We start from the raw sequence: 20,000 nt of genomic DNA on the forward strand, positions 1-20,000 counted from the left end.
TTCCCGACCTTCATTTTCCAGCAAACAAGGAAGCCAGCAACTGTGCCCTCTCCTTACTGCTGGTGGCGACAGTACCGTCCTGCTTGCTGAGGGAGGGATGGATTCTTGGTGGCCAGTTCCTTGTTTGTCCTTAACAAGAGACCACCAAGTTTTGTTTCCTACGCCAGTGCCACACAGTTTCCGGCGCAGGCTTTCCTCCCACTTTTTTAAGGCCCACTTGCTGGTTACCACCATCCTCCTGCATGCAGCCCTGTGCAGGTCCTTGTTGCGCCGAGTCGGGTTCCTCTTGTAGCGGAGCCAGGCAGCATACTTTGCCTCGGCAGCAACACGGCAACGGTAGCCAAACCATGGCTGATCCGTCGATCTGGTGGTGTATTCCCTGTGTGGGACGTGGCGTCTCTGGAGGGCGAGAAGGTGAGAGGTGAGTGCAAGTGCGTCACTCGAATATGAATGAATGGAGACAGTGATGAGGAAGAAAATACTTAAAAGAAAACGGGGTTCAAAAATTTCTATATAAAGTCTACGGTGTATGATTTCTTTTTCTCCAATCTCCTAGTGGTCTGAGTCATGTTTCACTATCATATCTATTTCTTTTTCGGTAGACTCTCTGGACGCTGGGGAGGTGTCACAGTCGCTCTGTGTGGCGGTGGAAGCAGTGGAGGTAGGCGGAGCGGTCGTTGTTTCCCGGGCAGGCGAAGGGAAGGTGGAAGTGGAGAAAACAGCTGCGTACCGGATCTGTTCTCTCTCTCTCAGCCTGTCTGCTACTCTGAGAGCCACAGCAAACACGTCTCTCTCTCTCTCTCTCTCTCTCTCTCTCTCTCTCTCTCTCTCTCTCTCTCTCTCTCTCTCTCTCTCTCTCTCTCTCTCTCTCTCTCTCTCTCTCTCTCTCTCTCTCTCTCTCTCTCTCTCTCTCTCTCTCTCTCTCTCTCTCTCTCTCTCTCTCTCTCTCTCTCTCTCTCTCTCTCTCTCTCTCTCTCTCTCTCTCTCTCTCTCTCTCTCTCTCTCTCTCTCTCTCTCTCTCTCTCTCTCTCTCTCTCTCTCTCTCTCTCTCTCTCTCTCTCTCTCTCTCTCTCTCTCTCTCTCTCTCTCTCTCTCTCTCTCTCTCTCTCTCTCTCTCTCTCTCTCTCTCTCTCTCTCTCTCTCTCTCTCTCTCTCTCTCTCTCTCTCTCTCTCTCTCTCTCTCTCTCTCTCTCTCTCTCTCTCTCTCTCTCTCTCTCTCTCTCTCTCTCTCTCTCTCTCTCTCTCTCTCTCTCTCTCTCTCTCTCTCTCTCTCTCTCTCTCTCTCTCTCTCTCTCTCTCTCTCTCTCTCTCTCTCTCTCTCTCTCTCTCTCTCTCTCTCTCTCTCTCTCTCTCTCTCTCTCTCTCTCTCTCTCTCTCTCTCTCTCTCTCTCTCTCTCTCTCTCTCTCTCTCTCTCTCTCTCTCTCTCTCTCTCTCTCTCTCTCTCTCTCTCTCTCTCTCTCTCTCTCTCTCTCTCTCTCTCTCTCTCTCTCTCTCTCTCTCTCTCTCTCTCTCTCTCTCTCTCTCTCTCTCTCTCTCTCTCTCTCTCTCTCTCTCTCTCTCTCTCTCTCTCTCTCTCTCTCTCTCTCTCTCTCTCTCTCTCTCTCTCTCTCTCTCTCTCTCTCTCTCTCTCTCTCTCTCTCTCTCTCTCTCTCTCTCTCTCTCTCTCTCTCTCTCTCTCTCTTTACATATATTTCTTCTTTTTTTTTAACTTATCTCTTTCACTATTAATTTTTTTTTTCAAGCTAGGGAATGAACAAAAAAAATTTCAATATCCACTTTATATATCAAGAAAATGTATGGACGTATTTGCGTGCATGAACATTTGAGTGTGTAGACGTGTGCGTGTGTTTGCGTGAGGAATTTACCACAGTGTACATTTCTGAATTAAGTAAATGCAACTTGTTTATATGAGTGCGTGTATGTGTGTACTTTATCTGTGTGCGTGAAGAAGGTTTCGCGTGTGTGTGGCTGCGCGTGCATGGAGTAGTGGTGGCGAGGGAGGAGGAGCAAGGAGTGGTGGTGCTTGGTGCGTGGTGATGAGAGAGACAAATGGTGCGTCTGGTCACTTTATGGTTGTGGCAAGAAGGGAGGCAAAAGATGGATAGATAAATGAGGAAGGGGAAACAGGAAGAAGGTGAAGTGATGGATGGAACACTGCGCAGAAGGAATGGGAAGGAAAGCAAGAGAATGATGACCACGAGGAAGAGGAAGGGTGGAGATGAAATTAAGAAGAGGAGGAAGGATGGAGAATGAAGAGGAGATGAGGACGATGATCATGAATTGTGTGATGAACGTAACATTTAGTGCGGAATAACTAATCGTTCATATTCGTCATCCTAATAAGTCATAAACTGCACACTTCTCTTATAATTTCAAAGACAGGAACATAAAAAGTTAAAAAAAAAAAAATGAACTCCAGGAAAAGAACTAGGTCACAGTAAACATGAAACAAATTATGCGAAATAAAACACTTGAAATAACATTTAGTATATGCTAATTAAGTCAAAGTGAATTAAAAGTGTATAAAAGCAGGTAGCAAAAAGAAGGAAAAAAATAGATGTTACATAAGAGGACAAGAAAGAGGCTAAATGAGAAGCTCCAGGAAGTGAATCAAGAGTTGGGACGCGACCACACAACTTCCAGGAAAAAAGAGCAAAAAGAAACTGATGAAGGGAAACAAAGGAGGAGGGGAGGGAAACTTAGGAAAATGAGTCTTAAAGAGGAAAGACTTCACGACCTCAAGTGCGAGTATCATAGGAAACTGTGTCTATATATTCACTGACTGCTTGATCTCATTAGATGTCTATATGGAGTAATAAATTCACATAGAGAATAAACAGTATAAGTGAATAAGAAAAGTAAGAGTTATCATACAATAGACATATGATAAATTAATGATTTCACGCATAAAAAATGAAGAAATAGGCAAAAAAAAAAGTTAGAGACTAAAAGACTAAAAAACAAAAAGACTAAAAGAGACTTACAAATAAAACAACAAATATTACCTATAACACTAAACATGAAAAAAAAAAAAAAAAGGAAAGAAAATACAAATATCTTCCTTTTAAACATCACCACAAAACGCTTCCAAAACTCATACATCAACTAAGAAGACAACACTCACATAAAAGCACAGAAAACGCAGCAAAACGAGACAGTGTGGCAATGTTGTGTGTGAGAGAGAGAAGCGTGACGGAAAGAATGGCACACAAGAGGAGGGCGGAGGAGAGAGCAGAGCAAGGCTGGATGGCAGAAGTTATGCGCCCAAGGGAAGGAGATTAAGCACCTGCGCTCCGTAATGCAGGTGGTGACAGAGAGAGAGAGAGAGAGAGAGAGAGAGAGAGAGAGAGAGAGAGAGAGAGAGAGAGAGAGAGAGAGAGAGAGAGAGAGAGAGAGAGAGAGAGAGAGAGAGAGAGAGAGAGAGAGAGAGAGAGAGAGAGAGAGAGAGAGAGAGAGAGAGAGAGAGAGGAGAGAGAGAGAGGAACGAGATGTAAAGTGGCTGAGAAAGTAATGTAAGGTGGCGGGAGTGAGGGAGGCGAGGGAGGGAGGCGAGAGTGCTGGAGAGAAGAGAGAGAGAGAGAGAGAGAGAGAGAGAGAGAGAGAGAGAGAGAGAGAGAGAGAGAGAGAGAGAGAGAGAGAGAGAGAGAGAGAGAGAGAGAGAGAGAGAGAGAGAGAGAGAGAGAGAGAGAGAGAGAGAGAGAGAGAGAGAGAGAGAGAGAGAGAGAGAGAGAGAGAGAGAGAGAGAGAGAGAGAGAGAGAGAGAGAGAGAGAGAGAGAGAGAGAGAGAGAGAGAGAGAGAGAGAGAGAGAGAGAGAGAGAGAGAGAGAGAGAGAGAGAGAGAGAGAGAGAGAGAGAGAGAGAGAGAGAGAGAGAGAGAGAGAGAGAGAGAGAGAGAGAGAGAGAGAGAGAGAGAAAACCAGCCTTCAAATTCAGGTGAAACAGTTGGGTAAAGATATAAGAAAATAACTCGAGAAGGAAAAATTGAAACCAAGCCAGTGGAAGCCAGACGAGGCTCAAAATGCATGTGCAGTACCGAGGTGAGAGACGCAAGGACGTGACGGGACTCTGTGGGGCGCGTGGGTAGCTGCGGGGATATACAGTAAAGCAGATATTCAGAAATACTTTGTCCTCTCACCAAGACTGTTTTCAAAGGCCACAAATATGATAAGCTGAGTTCTCAAGATAGTTGTCCTTACTAGTTATATTGAAACTAATTATTTGAAACGAGCCATAAATCAAGACACAATCAAAACCCTGGTGTCACTTTAACTAGAGCCTTTTAAAAGCTGTGGAGTCGTGGCCCAAATGTGTTTTGAAATATGATTGTAAGATAAAGATGCATGTGAAATGTTAGCGATGTTTTTTTTTTCAAAGCGTTATGGTGAGAGAGAGAGAGAGAGAGAGAGAGAGAGAGAGAGAGAGAGAGAGAGAGAGAGAGAGAGAGAGAGAGAGAGAGAGAGAGAGAGAGAGAGAGAGAGAGAGAGAGAGAGAGAGAGGAGAGAGAGAGAGAGAGAGAGAGAGAGAGAGAGAGAGAGTCACAAGCATTTTCACCTCCAAACATCTTCCCAAACATTTAATATTTCTCTCTCTCTCTCTCTCTCTCTCTCTCTCTCTCTCTCTCTCTCTCTCTCTCTCTCTCTCTCTCTCTCTCTCTCTCTCTCACACTCTATTGAGCCTGTCTCCTGGATACGACAAAAAAATGACACACAAGCACACACAAAGCATCTCAAAACAGAAGGAAATTAAATAGCCCTTCTGTCTCGTCTTTCTGAGTCCCTTCAAGTAATACGAAGTTTGACGTGTCTATGCCGCTGGAGGAGGAGGAGGAGGAGGAGGAGGAGGAGGAGGAGGAGGAGGAGGAGGAGGAGGAGGAGGAGGAGGAGGACATGGAGGACGAAGAGGAGGACCAACCTAATATTGCTGTGCGTGGAATGTTTACTTTACGAAGCGCGGAGGAGACGTGGCGGTAGAGGATGAAGGAGGGAGAGTAGGACAGTGGAGGAGAGTGAAGGAGAGAGAGTGGGAGTGTGGGTGAGTGGCAAGAGGGGGTAACGTGGGTTTGGAAGTGATATATATAATGGTAGACAAAAATATGTGGGATCCTGTGTATGTATGGAATGGGTAAGCTAGGAAGGGATGTGTGTGGGCGAAACGTTTGGGATAAAAGGATGGGACAGCTTGGACATTCATGCTGCGTTATGGGGACATTGGATACAGTGCCAAATACACTATATCTCGGCGGTGGATTTAAGAGCGAGACTGGATACGGATTTAAATTCTATCAGGAAACAAGAAATGCTATAACCTAGAGTGAATTTACAAGTATTTAGGATTATGAGATTGAACACTATATCTGAGGGCTGGATTTAGGAGTGAGAATAAATATAGGCTTAAATTCTATAAGGGAACAGGAAATACTAAAACCTGGATTGAATTTACGGGTACATGATTAAACACAGGATCGGAATCTATAAGGAAACAAGAAGTACTAAAACTAGCTAAGGATTTAGGATTATAAGGTTGAACAATATATCTGGAGTTGGATTAAGGAGTACAACTGAATATAGGTTTGAATTCTATAGGGAAACAAGATATGCTACAACCAAAATTAAACCTATGAGTACATTATTAAATACAGGACTGGAATCTATAAGGAAACAGGGAATACTAAAAACTGGGTAAGGATTTAGGGTTATAAGGATGGATAAAAGTTTGGATTCTATAAATGAACAAGGGAATGCTAAGACCTGGAGTGGATTTAGGAGTATAAGAGAAAAAACTAACAATTTCAATAGCATTTCTTCACATACACACACACAAAAAAAAAAAAAAAATTATACTTCCTTTACCTTTCTTCATTCAAAGACGGAAGAATTATGAGTAAACTAAAAAGAAATGAAAGTAGGTGAAAACGAAGGAAAAAGAGTAAAGAAGATAATAATGGGAAGAAGAGAAAAACGAAGAAACTTGGGATAAAAAAGACAGGTAAAGAATGAAAATGGGAAAAAAAACTGAAGACGAAGGAATTAACGGCAAAAGAGAAGGATAAAGAACGGAAATAGGAAGAAGAGAAAGACGAAGAAATAAAGAGTAAAAAAAAGGGTGACTGATGGAAATAAAAAGAAGAAAAGAAGAGAAAGACGAAAGAGTTAACAATAAAGTAGAGGAATAAAGGAAGGAAATAGTGTGAAATGCGAAATGCTAAGAGTTAAGAGGCCAAGGGGTTGAAATGGGTTGAAGTTGGGAAGGTTCCAAGAGAGTAATAGTTATTCTGGGACAAATTACAAATTCCTCAACGCTGATTGGGTGATGAAATGTGATGAAAAATTTAAGCGACCACTGAGACACAACAGCCAAATCCCCTTGTTATTTTGATGGGGGGAGTGTGGGGAAGGTGGAAGAGAGAGAGAGAGAGAGAAAGAGAGTGAGGGAAGGTGGAGAGAGAGAGAGAGAGAGAGAGAGAGAGAGAGATGGAAGGCAGGAGAGGGAGAGAGAAGGAACAGGAGGCGAGAGGAGAAGAGAAGAGGAAAAAAAGGAAGTGGAGGGAACAGGAGAGAAATAGGTGAGAGAAAGGAGAGATATATAGTAGGTGGATAGAGAAGAAGGAAGGGGTTCAATGGTGGAAAGGGGTGCAAGGGGGCAAGAAAGAGAGAGAATGAAAGGATGAAGAGAGGGAAAGGTGAAAAAAGAAAAGGAGAGACAGAAATTTGGGAAGGAAAAGGCGTGGAGGTAGAAGAGATGGAAGAATGGAAGAATAGAATGAAAAAGAGTGATAGACAATGAAGAGAGAAAAGAAAGAGAAGGGAGATGATGAGAAGGTGGTGATGGAGAGAAAGAGAAGAAAGAAATGAAATAAAGAAGCAAGGTGAATGGGAAGTAAAGAGGGTAAATAACAAAAGAGAAAGGAAGGAATAAAAGGAAGTAAAACGAAGAGAAAAAGAAAAAAATGAAAGGACACATAACATAACTATGAGAAAAAAGAAGAATTTAAGGCAGAGAAGGAAAGAAAGATACATGAATGAATGAAAAGAAGAAAAACAAACGAAGAAAAGAGAAAGGCAGCAAAAAATCAAGGCAAAAAAGGGAGATAGGGAGTAATGGAAGGAGGCATGGGAAGGGGAGGTGTGTGGAAAGATAGGAAGAGGAATTAAAGGCAAAAGTGCTGATAAGGGAAGGAAAATGGGGAGGGAAAAAGTGACAAGACTAAAGGGAAAGAATAGTGATGGTGGTGGTGGTGGTGGTGGATGAAGAGGACAGGAAGGGAGAGCTATGGTTTAAGAGAAAAATACCGTGTTATGGGAGGGAGAGCAAGAAATAGAGGAGAGGAGAGAAAAATATGGCTGAGGAAGACTAGTAGTGTCGTGAGGGAAAGAGGAAAAATGTCAGAAGAGGAAGAAAGAGAGATTTATTGAGAGAGGGAGGAAAATTAACAACTGACATCTGAAATACAATAAAATCAACATCAAGACAATAATAACAATAGCACAAGATTTCACAATACACGATAGCAAACCGACTAGTGAGATCTAAAAAGCAACAACAAATAAAAATCCACAACAATAACACCACCACCACCACAACCACAAGCAGAAGGAGACGAGAAGGCCAGAAAGAAGAGGATCGAGTCTTGCTAATCTTGAAACTAATGTGAAAACCCAACCAGCCTGACGCCGCTTCCTTCCTTCCTTCCCGCCCAGTCACCCTTACGCGGCTCACCGATTTGTATGGAAATTACTCTCCCTCCCCCTCCCCTCCCCCTCCCCCTTAACTCCCTTACCTCCCTCCTTCTCCCTGACTGTCTTCCTTCCATAGTTTATCTCCTTATGCAACTCCTTTTCTCCCCCCCCCCCTCTCTCTCTCTCTCTCTCTCTCTCTCTCTCTTTAACTTTCCTCAAACTCAATCATTCATTTCTTTAACTGTTTCTATTTGCGTATATTCGTTAAGAAGATGAAAGGATGGGTTGCTTTCATTCTCTCTCTCTCTCTCTCTCTCTCTCTCTCTCTCTCTCTCTCTCTCTCTCTCTCTCTCTCTCTCTCTCTCTCTTTCTCTCATTAGACAGAGTAAAGATAAAAGATAACAGAGAAACAGAGCGTGTCATGAGAAGTAATAACAGAAGGGGAGGGATTAATGAGCTCCATCCATCACGAGGAGGAAGGAAGGAGAGGGGTAGGAAAGGAGGAAGGAGAGATGGAAGGCCAGACGAGGAAAGACGAAGATGGAACAGACAAGATTAAAAGCAGGGAGGATGAAAGCGGTAGAAAAGGAGAAGGAGCAAACGAAGGGAGAAAGGGATAGGGAAAAATATTAATCTCTATTCCAGTTCTCAAATAAAAAATGGGAAGAAGGAGAGAAAAACGGAGAAAGAGAGAGAGAGGACAAAGAACAACAATGAGCGCATAAGGAGAGAATGGAGAGTCGTGGGAGAGAGAAAGGGAGAATCGAAATAGAGTGGGAGGAATTGGAATGAGCGGGAAGAGCCTAGTTGAACGATGAAGTGAGAGGGAGAGGGAGAGGGGAGAGAAGGAGAGAGGGAGTTTTTTCTCAGTGGTTGCCAAGAAAAGATGATTCTGGTTTGGAGGAAGAAAAGTTTCAAAGTTAGAAGGAGGAGATGGATACATGGAAGGAGAGGAAGTAAGTAAGGAAGGAAGGAAGGGTGGGAAGAAGACAAGAGAGAGGAGGAAGGGAATAAAATAAGGAAGAGAAAGACATGAAAGAAAATGTTTTGATGCATACAAATAAGCTCTCTCTCTCTCTCTCTCTCTCTCTCTCTCTCTCTCTCTCGGGTGACCTTGGCCACTTGGGACGCTAAACAGCCCTCAAGACACTCTCGTAAGGGCTCTCAACACCCACTCACTTATCAAAGCAACAACACTCGTGACCGCAGCTTGACTCGCCCCTGTCCTCGCCCCATCCGCGCCTCACTCCTCACTGATACTCATCGCACATTACTGCTCCTGTCACTGCGAGGCTTGCCTGGTGCTGCACGGTAACACAAGATAATTATGTCCCTAAATAGTGCGGCCATTAATTATCAGAACACTAACTTAATGCATGTTCTAATGGTAATTGTCTCCCGAGTTTCTGGATGACCTGCAGGTATTGAGTGTTGGTAGTGACAAGGAATGATTGAGTTACTTAGCAGAGCACTGGGAATATTTGTTGGTAATCGTAAACTGCTTCAGTATTGGATAAGCAATGCAAAAAGATTATATGTTTTTTTTTCAGCTTCCAGAAGATATTTTAAAGAATTATTATCAAGGCATATTCATAACTAAAATAACTAACCCTTTCTTCTGATAACTTTCCAGAATCAGGAAGGACGAGAGCTTCATTTCACACCTTGGATCAATGCCATGCACGTATCCACTTTTCTGTCACTGAAGCCACTTTTAGAAATCATCATCTATCAATCTTTTACTCAATTTTCACAGGACAATGAATGACAAACGTTTAATTTCTTGATCCTTTATGCCTTTAGTCAGCCTCGCTCGTAAACTGGTAATATGCACAAGCCCCCAATTGACACTTCTAATAGACAGGCCTTTTATAAGCGTAACAGTAGATGGCTGCAATTCAATAAAACATGTCTTATCGAGCCATCACACTCAGGTCTTCATACCACAAGGGAGTGAACACAAGCCCAGCCATTGATAGGGGAGTGAGGTGCGAGTGTGCTACTAACACTGAATGTGGCATACGAGTCTGCATGGAGTAAATATACGAGTCCAGTTTGAATTATGCATGAGAACAATTACACATGTAGCGGCGGTTATAAACAGCTCTGTGCTTCTCATAAAGAGTGTGCGTGAAAAGGTGAATTATGCACATGGGTGATATAAATGCAGCAAACATGTGCATATAATTCTTACACTGCGTCAGACACGAGTTATACATGATGATTATATGAATGCAATGGAGGCCAGGAGTTGGAGTTTAATGTACCTTAAATACGACAATGAGTATAATGATTAAAGCTAAATTCTCTTAAAAATAAATAGGAAACTAGGACAAACAAGTGTGTAGAAGTATGAGCTTATTAACTACATATTCTTCTTCATTAAGAGCATACGTGAAAAGAAAGAAAAAAAGACAGAAAAACAAAGAAAAATTTGATGAAATGAAAAGCAACATGATGCATTATCTTTTCAGCATGAGAAGGCGACAACAGATAAGATAAACATTGAAAAACACGAAAAGAAAATGCCAAGAAATACACAGAAGAGATTAAAAGAAAAAATAATTAGGAAAAAAAAAAGAAAAAGAAAAAAAATAGCAGAAAAGATAAATAAATAAAAAGGAAACAAAAACCTATGAGAACCAAAAAAACTAATTATAAAGAAAGAAGAAGCACCAGGAAAAACAAAACAAAGGATTAAAGAACACAAAGAACCATCAAACACACTCAGACAATCAGACTATTCACACTCAGCCACTCAGACACAAACAGGGCCACTCAGCGCCACTCAAGACAGGGCCAAGTGCCGCCGATCACTGCCAGGTGTGTGAAGTGAGGGTGAGGGGGCGGGGGGGATTGTGTTGGCAGGGATTAGCAGGGCACGCGACCGCCACCTCGCCACGTCACCAGTCCGCTAATGGCCCGCCCACAGCCCACAGCCCACAGCCCGCCGCCCGCCAAGGTACACAGGGCCTGCCTTGCCTGCCGCCCTTATCTGTAACATGATGGTGGTGGTGGTGGTGGTGGTGGTGGTGGTGGTGGTGGTGGTGGTGGTGGTGGTGGTGGTGGTGGTGGTGGTGGTTATTATTATTATGAAACATACTGAAACCAACACGAACACTAATAATTTACTACTACTACCTCTATTATTATTACTACTACTACTACTACTACTACTACTACTACTACTACTACTACTACTACTACTACTACTACTACTACTACTACTACTACTACTACTTTCTTCTTCCCTCCCAAACCTATATCTCGTTTTCTTTATCACAGCAAGTTCTCTCCCATATTTCCTGCCTGCCTTTCCCCACAACACCACACAATCCTGCTCTCTCTCTCTCTCTCTCTCTCTCTCTCTCTCTCTCTCTCTCTCTCTCTCTCTCTCTCTATTGAACCTAAGACTCAGGTGTTTCCATTTAACTTCAGTGCACCCGTGAGAGAGAGAGAGAGAGAGAGAGAGAGAGAGAGAGAGAGAGAGAGAGAGAGAGAGAGAGAGAGAGAGAGAGAGAGAGAGAGAGTCGTCTTAATAAAGCGATTCATCATCCATACAAAACGCACCACACCCAAATCACAGGAGGAGGAGGAGGAGGAGGAGGAGGAGGAGGAGGAGGAGGAGGAGGAGGAGGAATAGTAATGGATGAAAGAAATTAAAAGGAAAATGGAAAGGAAAAAGAGACCTCCATCCTCCTCCTCCTCCTCCTCCTCCTCCTCCTCCTCCTCCTCCTCCTCCTCCTCCTCCTCCTCCTCGTCCACCTCCCTCATCATGACACACACACACATACACACACACACACACACACACACACACACACACACACACACACACACACACACACACACACACACACACACACACACACACACACCCTCATTCAGTTGATGGAGCTGCGCCTATGAGGAGGGGAGAGTGAGAGGTGAGAGGTGAGAAGATAGGCAACGTGTTGACTCTGTGTAAGAAAGTGTGACGGGAGTGTTTCTGGAAATTGAAAGAAGGGAGGGAGAGGGAGAGGGAGAGGGAAGGGAGGAAGATGGGAAGGGAGAGAGGGAGAAGGTAGAGTGGACGAGGAAAGAAATGAGAAAGGAAGGATAATAACACTAGAGAGAGAGAGAGAGAGAGAGAGAGAGAGAGAGAGAGAGAGAGAGAGAGAGAGAGAGAGAGAGAGAGAGAGAGGGCGTCTCATCACACTCATCATATTCACGTGTCAAGAGGAGCATGTAATCCTCATCTTGTTTACACACGTGATCAATGTCAGTGAGAGAGAGAGGGAGAGAGAGGGAGAGGAAGGAGGCAGAGGGGAGGGTTCTCTCTCTCTCTCTCTCTCTCTCTCTCTGTTGGGAAGCAGTAAGGGAAGTATTAATATCTCATATCTCCTGCATTTTATAAGCCTACAAACACACACACACACACACACACACACACACACACACACACACACACACACACACACACACACACACACACACACACACTCATATGATAGGCCCCGCGAGGTTTGAGCTGAGCCTGCAAGGTATCTATATAAGCCTTCGTCCGTCACTGTGGCCCCCTGCTGAGAGAGAGAGAGAGGAGAGAGAGAGAGAGAGAGAGAGAGAGAGAGAGAGAGAGAGAGAGAGAGAGAGAGAGAGAGAGAGAGAGAGAGAGAGAGAGAGTATGATCCATTCTGTCCGATACTGAATCTAATATCACTGTTTTAATAAAAGTTTGAACAAAAAATACAGTACAGGGTCAATAAAGCAGTGTGGTACGGTAATTGAAAGCTTAGTACGATGTTCACAAAAAAACAACAACAATATATTGATACGTGGAAATGCAAAAATAAATCCGTAAAAGTTAAGTTAAGCGAGGTGACCAGGTGTTGTCGATAGGAAAACACAGTGCGTGAAAGAGAACAGGTGTTATCGCTGTGTGCACTAGGGGAGGACACACTGGTGCTTTGAGAGTACAGGTTTGGAAGGATCAGCCTCAGAGCCACGCCCACTAGGACCCTCCCGCTGCAGTGGTGTCTAGGGCATTAATAACACACTGCACACTGGAGCAAGTTACAGCAATTTAAAGAACAAGAGTTAAGGTAAAATACTTATACCATCAATAGTCCTTAAGATACTCGTCTATAAATGGTGAGGATAGTTACAATGCAGTAAATAAAATAAGATGAATGCAGAGATATTAGAGAGGCAGCTCCAACAGACACCAAGCCTTGTGTCACTGGGAGTAGAAATACATAGGAAGGGTCTGCCAGCCTTTTTGTATCCCTCTTTAATGACACACAGGGAACAAAGTGGCGGCTTTCCTGTCAGACTGCCGGGTGTGCTGCTGTCCCTCACCACACCACTAACCACAGGGGATAATAATGCTAATAATGGTGTAAGAAAGACACAAATGAAGCTATAAATGAAAACTTAAGGCGCGCACACAGACTCTGCGCTTCATTACACCAGTCAATCCCCAGCACCAGCCTGACACTCGCCTCCCCCAGCGTGAACCAACTCCCGATACGCTTCGATCCTCATCAGGGGATCAGCCTTAGGGATATACTGGCGCACACCAATCACCATTAACCAGGTTACCGACGCGCCCCAATCGAGTCCCGCCACGGCCGCGTCATCACACAGGCGGGAACACGAATTTCCGGAGTGGCGTGGTGTGGTGTGGTGCGGGCTGTTCCTTTAACTTGCCGATATTTATAGAGTGTTAGGCAGAATGTTATACAGCGTGAACCAGCGCTTTTCATCAGAACCTGACTGCCAAACTTCCCATATCCACTCTTTTGCTTTAAGAGACATTTAAAGTCTTCTGCAGACAATAAGACAACATTCAACAAACTACAATGCATAGTGAAAAAATCTGTAATGCATAAAATATTGTCGGAGCGTGAAAATCTTTAGTAAATTCCCCGACACTCTGCCTCACTGCACTCCCTGCTTCACCGCAACACAAGATTGCTCAAGCCAAAAACACAACAAATAAACTCCATTCCCTCGCGTGCAACAAGATTGAGTTGCCAGACCCGCACACAAACAAAAGTGACGATCTAATTCCCCTGACGGACGAGGAACGCTTCTTGTCTCAATCCTGATCGACCGCACTAAACTTGCCGTCAGATCCTTTAATTCAGCGGCACTGTGGCTCCGACTCACGCGACGTGCGGCGGCCGAGGCGCAACAGGTGGACCAGGTCACCTGTTCATGGAAAAGCAGTGTCGTCCCGTGCCATGTGCCGCGTGGTGTCGCTGCCACGCACTCATGTGTCGCACCTGGCCCTTACAAGACCACTGGCTAAAAACATGTAAAATATGGAGTCACACTGTATTGATGTAAGATAATTATGAATACACAAATATTATGGTAGACTTTTGACAAGCCTTTGTATTTTGAATCTTTCAATACTTAGAGTAAAGTCATTCCATATATTCGACTAAAATATTAAAGTGATCCTTAACAAGAAAGTTTCAGGTAAATAATTTTATATATGAAAGCTACTCACCTTGAGCAACGAGGCAAAATATAAGGAAAACCAAACTATTTCAAGATTCGTGACAAAGACAACACGTGTGAACAAGGAGGAATGAAACAAAAACTTGACAAGGCACCAGTTGACTCACATATATATGAAGGATGAAGCTGCGGCCAGAAATCTTCAAACCTGACGCTCTCACTGTGTTTACGTCCTCTGCGCTCCTTGGAACCCTTCACTTCTCAGGTTTTGTGAAGTGACAGTCAGCACATCGGAGGAGTTAAAGTTGAGACGAAATGGTTAAATCAGCGGAAAAGAATACAACAAACTTTAGATCATGAAAAACGAGACAGAACATTTAAGCAGCCCAACTGTTTTAAGATTCACTACATGGAAAACCCAACAACATATAAGCAAATCCTCTTTCATCGCATTCTCATCAAAGCAACACAGCGAGAACCAAGATAAACAAGATAGGAAAGATAACAAGACCACCATTAATCTCTCAATATAGCCCTGCTCCTCCACCGCTCACTGATAACACCAAAGATAATGTTAGCACGCGTCACCTTGTTTGCATAGACTTGATGGCCCACGACACCCCATCACACTCCCTCAAGGTACTGAAGGACTCTGAGGGGACGTTGGTGACTCGCTGAAGGGGCGTCTAGGGATGGTGATTATCTTGTAAGTGTGCCGTGAAGTACTAAGGGAAGTAGTTATGGGTGTCTTGTGTAATGAGTAAATGAATCACGTACTATGATTTCTGATTGGAGTCTTTGTGATTTGTAAACGATGATGGAATCTTGTGTGTTTTGTCCGATGATTGTGGGATTCTGGAAGGAAAGTGACTTGAGTGTTAATGATTGATGTAACGGTGCCATGGTAACAGGTTGGAGAAAAGTTAATTGCATTTCTTTATACAAAATATAACAAAAAAGTCTATTTTTTATACTTTCCTTCATCTGGTAGGCCACATATGTGAAGAAGTTATTAAGAACAAGAGGTATATTTAACACACACAAAAAAAGATACCTCATCCGTCACATGACATCTCAAATAAGCGAAAGAGCCAACAAAATCAACAGCTTCTCTTTATACACAAGGAACAAATTTCTCTACTACATCTTTCCTCATATGACACCTGATGAGAAAAAAGAAGCTACCTTACAAGCCAAACCTCAGCAAAAGAAAACACAATTGACAATACCCACGAAGGACAATGAAAGTGCAGGTGTTAGTTAGTGAAGTAAGTCCCAAGGCTGCCCCAGAGTCACCCAGGCGTCCCAAAATCAACACTGATGAAAAAACTTGATTAGCTGTGAGAGTATAAAGTTGGTGATCAAGGTAATGAGATTCAGGCTGCTGGGAAACTGGTCACCTGTCTTCATTAGCCAGGTGAGGTGCCGAGGCAGAACAAGTAGGCATCAGGGTGTCATTAGGAGCAGGTGAAGGTAGTGAAGGAACAACTAACTACGTGTGTGAGTGTGTGTGTGTGTGTGTGTGTGTGTGTGTGTGTGTGTGTGTGTGTGTGTGTGTGTGTGTGTGTGTGTGTGTGTGTGTGTGTGTGTGTGTGTGTGTGTGTTGGCAGTTATATGACAGTTAATGATTTCTTCTTATTTTTTTTTTCTCTTATCTTTTTTTTTTTTTCGTCGTTCCGTACATTCATTCATTCATTCATTCATCCTTTTTTCTCCTCAATTTTAGGTATATTTTTTTCATTGGTTCTTTTCTCCCTGTCTTCAAGCATTGCCCTGCCCCTCATTCACCCCATCCTCCTTGTTCTCCTACATTTCCTTTTCTACACCATGAAGTAGCACATCAAACTGCGCCATAAAAGCAATCAATAGCCAAATGCCACTAAAGAAACATTACACACCAATAAACATGAAAGTTTCCCCCTGATCAGGAACAATTATGGTGCCAATAGAGCCGTGAGCCGAGCATCAGTGACAAATTGGCTACAATCACCACACGATAAACCGCTAAGTAACAGATTACCAGCAATACAACTCAACGATTTAATATGAATGCTTCCCCTGAACTTCCAACATGACCTAAGTGATAAACAGGATTCTTGGTATTTGTGTTTGTCTTTAAGAGTGAACCACAAGAAACCAGGAACAATATTTTTCGATGAGGAGGTATTAGTTGAAATTGAAGTACACTCACTCTCTGTCTGTGATTCTAACAACGATCTGTCTCATTCACTGTCTTCCTCAGAGTGAATGTTGAAAAGGATTATTGGTGAGCTAACGAGGTTCATATAACGTATTGAAGTTTTAGATGCAGTCAGTGAAAGTTGTTAAAAATAAAGTAAAGATAAGATAGAATCGAAATAGTAAAATCTTGTTGTATGTGCGTGTTCTTACGTAACCAATATCAGAGCGATGGAATATTGATGTCACCGGAAAGGTTGATATTCCTCCACTTTCACTCCTACATGAACACTACTCCGCTCCTCTACAAAATGAAATGGTAATGGAAAATGGTTTGTTTGTTTTTATTTTCTGCGTTGTACCTTTGCGCATTGTTAAAATCCTGAACACTATCCATCTAGAAATTAATTATTGATTATGATACTTTTATTTGTTGGTTTATTCTTTAGTTTCCTTTTGATTCTTATACAAAAATCGACAAGAATTTTTTTTTCCAGTTTCTGCTAATTATCCTGTCAACAAGACCTCACCACCACCACCACCACCACTACCACAACAAACACCACCTTCACCACCACAAACACCACACAAACACCTAAACGATGCACGTCGTTAATTACACCACCTGAAATATCACCTTACCCTCCCCCTTCTCCTTCTCCCCTCACCTCGTCGCCTGCACGCCTCATTTTCCCCTCACTTGTCACGCTCGCCAGCTATGTCCCTTGTCTTCCCTCCCCACTCTCCCTTCCCCCAACATCCCAGCCCACTCCCCTTTCTTTTCCCCGTTCCAGTGGCTCGCGTGTTTATGCAAATTGCAACAAATAGGTTTTCTTTATTCATCTATTTTTGGGTAAGGTTTAGAAGGAAAAAAAAAATAATCACAGACGAGAACATGTCCTGGAGAGCGCCTACACACACACACACACACACACACACACACACACACACACACGCCGATGCCAAAGGTGCCGATCATCTCCACCACTTAACGACCAGCAACAACAAAACAACACCGGGAAAAATGGCGACAAATGCAGGGCTGGCAGTCTCCGTAATGACGCAGCTGGTGACGGGCGGTGACGGGTTAGGGGAGTGTCGCATGGCTGGGATCCTCGTCCAAATTTATCGATTCACAACAGCAGTGTTTGGGGCCACTGGAGCTGAGCCAAGAAGAGCTGCGGCCCGGATTCAGACGAGTTTCTAGCGTCGCCTCAGCTGTCCCCCTCTTCCCCAGCACATACACACAAACCCCGTCATGCGTTCTTCATGATGGTGTTACGTCACGGCGTCACAAGGAGGCAACAGAACATTCCCGAGTCCAGGCCAGACTCCAGAGACCGCCGCCTCCACGCCGCACGCCTCATCTCCCTAACGTGACATGATTAGATTTCTTTCTTCGCATGTGTGTGACAGATTTAATACAAAAGTTAAAACTCACGTCTTGCTTGATATTTATAACTGCATATTGTGGAGATTTAGCCTCCACTAAAAACTCACGTTGATGTGGATGTGAGCGGCGAAATGACTGCACTTTTTCCTCGGAGTTACAAAAAGGAGACACATTCCTGGTGCGCCTGACACACTCACGTGAGCCACGCACCGCCTCCTGTCACCCTGTGCACTGCGCCCCACTGCACGCTAAGGATGCCTCTCCTCTGCTTCTTACTGCGTATATATTTATTCCTAGGTAGGCGCTCCCCTCCCCACAGCACCCCGCCCCACCCCGCCCCGCCCTGCCGCTGTTCAGTCACTCTCTGTCACGAAGTCTGTAGCGTAACCTTGAAAAGTCACAATGTTTCTTCTTCCGTCATTAACGTCTAACTTTGCTACTTTTAATGTTTCTTTCTTTCATCTTTGACTAATTTCTCAGCCCGCTCCATCTTTTCCTCCTCCCATTTTTTCTCCTCCATGTTGTGTGTCTGACTCATCACTCTCCTTTCCCTCCCTTATTCCTTACCATCAGTCTCTTTCAAATCCTGCCCATGTCTTCTCTCTCATCTCTCCATACACAATATTTGCATGTCTGTCCTCTCAGCATCTTCCTTCTCTCCTGACTCTCCTTTTCTTTCCCATGTATTCAAAACCTGCCGACCCAAGCAACATACACCAAAATACACCTTTCATTCTTTATTCCAAACCTTCAACGTGTCCATCTTTCCCATCTTTCCCATCTTTCCCATCCTTTCCATCAACAGTTTTATCATTTTCCTTTTCTTCTCTCTTCTCCTTTTTCCATAAATTTCATCCTCTCCCAGTTTTCATTTGGTCTCCTTTATTCCTCAATTTTTCTTCTACATATGCATCTTTCTTATCTCTTTTATTCCTTATTTCTGACTAGTCATCTCTTATTTCTTGCTTCCCTTCGTTCTCCACTCATTTTTTTTTTGTCCTTTCTACACTTCCATCTTCCCCCGTCTCTTCCGTCTAGTCTTCAATCGTTTTCTTTATCTACTATTTCTTCTCTTTCTAATACAACTAGTTCGTGTTTCCTATCCTTCATCCTTTACCGGGACCTCAATTCTTCCCTAGTCAGGATCTCAAGGACTCAATTTCTCCCCCATTTTGTATCTTGAAAGCTTTATCCTTCCCTATTTAGCATCTCGTAACCTTCGTCCTTTCCTCTCCCTCCTTCAGGAATACCAGGAGACGGTCACCCACTTCGCCGAGACCCCCACATGCCTTTTTGGTTCCCCGGGTACAGAGGAGAGAGGAGGAGGAAATAACCAAGGCCACAAATAAAATACCATGACGCACTTTCAAGAGTTATTGCAGTACACGAGTCCCCTTTGAGGAATGTCGGTCTGCTTCTTCTTACTCCTCTTACACTTCTTACTCTTCTTCCTCTTCTCTCTCTCTCTGTTGTCTTCTTTTTATTTCTCTTCTCGTTTTCCGGGTAGTTTGTGTTGTTTTTCCATTTTTTGTTTTCTGTCCTTTTTCTTTTTTTTCGTTTCTCGTTTCTTGTGTCTCTCTTTCTCAGTCTCTTCTTTCACTTCTCTCTCTCTCTCTCTCTCTCTCTCTCTCTCTCTCTCTCTCTCTCTCTCTCTCTCTCTCTCTCTCTCTCTCTCTCTCTCTCTCTCTCTCTCTCTCTCTCTCTCTCTCTCTCTCTCTCTCTCTCTCTCTCTCTCTCTCTCATTTTTCAGAACATCTGAACACACACACACACACACACACACCCGGTAGCTCAGTGGTTAGAGCGCTGGCTTCACAAGCCAGAGGACCGGGGTTCGATTCCCCGGCCGGGTGGAGATATTTGGGTGTGTCTCCTTTCACGTGTAGGTGCTGTTCACCTAGCAGTGAGTAGGTACGGGATGTAAATCGAGGAGTTGTGACCTTGTTGTCCCGGTGTGTGGTGTGTGCCTGGTCTCAGGCCTACCCGAAGATCGGAAATAATGAGCTCTGAGCTCGTTCTGTAGGGTAACGTCTGGCTGTCTCGTTAGAGACTGCAGCAGATCAAACAGTGAAACACACAACACACACACACACACACACACACACACACACATCTGAGACACTGTATTTATAAACCGTGTGTGTGTGTGTATGTGTGTGTGTGTGTGTGTGTGTGTGTGTGTGTGTGTGTGTGTGTGTGTGCGGTTTACAGTCTCGTAACTTCTTGAGAACGTAATTTTGACCTCTTTGTTTACCTTCCTTTAGGCGCTAATTGGGCGTTGCTAATGTGCCTCCCCCCCACCCCT

General features: G+C 43.8%; 1 protein-coding gene across 4 annotated transcripts in view; it reads right to left on the reverse strand.

Annotated features, from left to right (window-relative positions):
- LOC123507026 (calsenilin-like) overlaps positions 1-20,000 on the reverse strand; it is a 228,853-nt gene that overhangs the window by 140,349 nt on the left and 68,504 nt on the right. The gene's annotated exons all lie outside the window — the stretch shown is intronic.

This window comes from Portunus trituberculatus, chromosome 21 (genome assembly GCF_017591435.1).
Source record: "Portunus trituberculatus isolate SZX2019 chromosome 21, ASM1759143v1, whole genome shotgun sequence".
Taxonomy (NCBI): Eukaryota; Metazoa; Arthropoda; class Malacostraca; order Decapoda; family Portunidae; genus Portunus; species Portunus trituberculatus.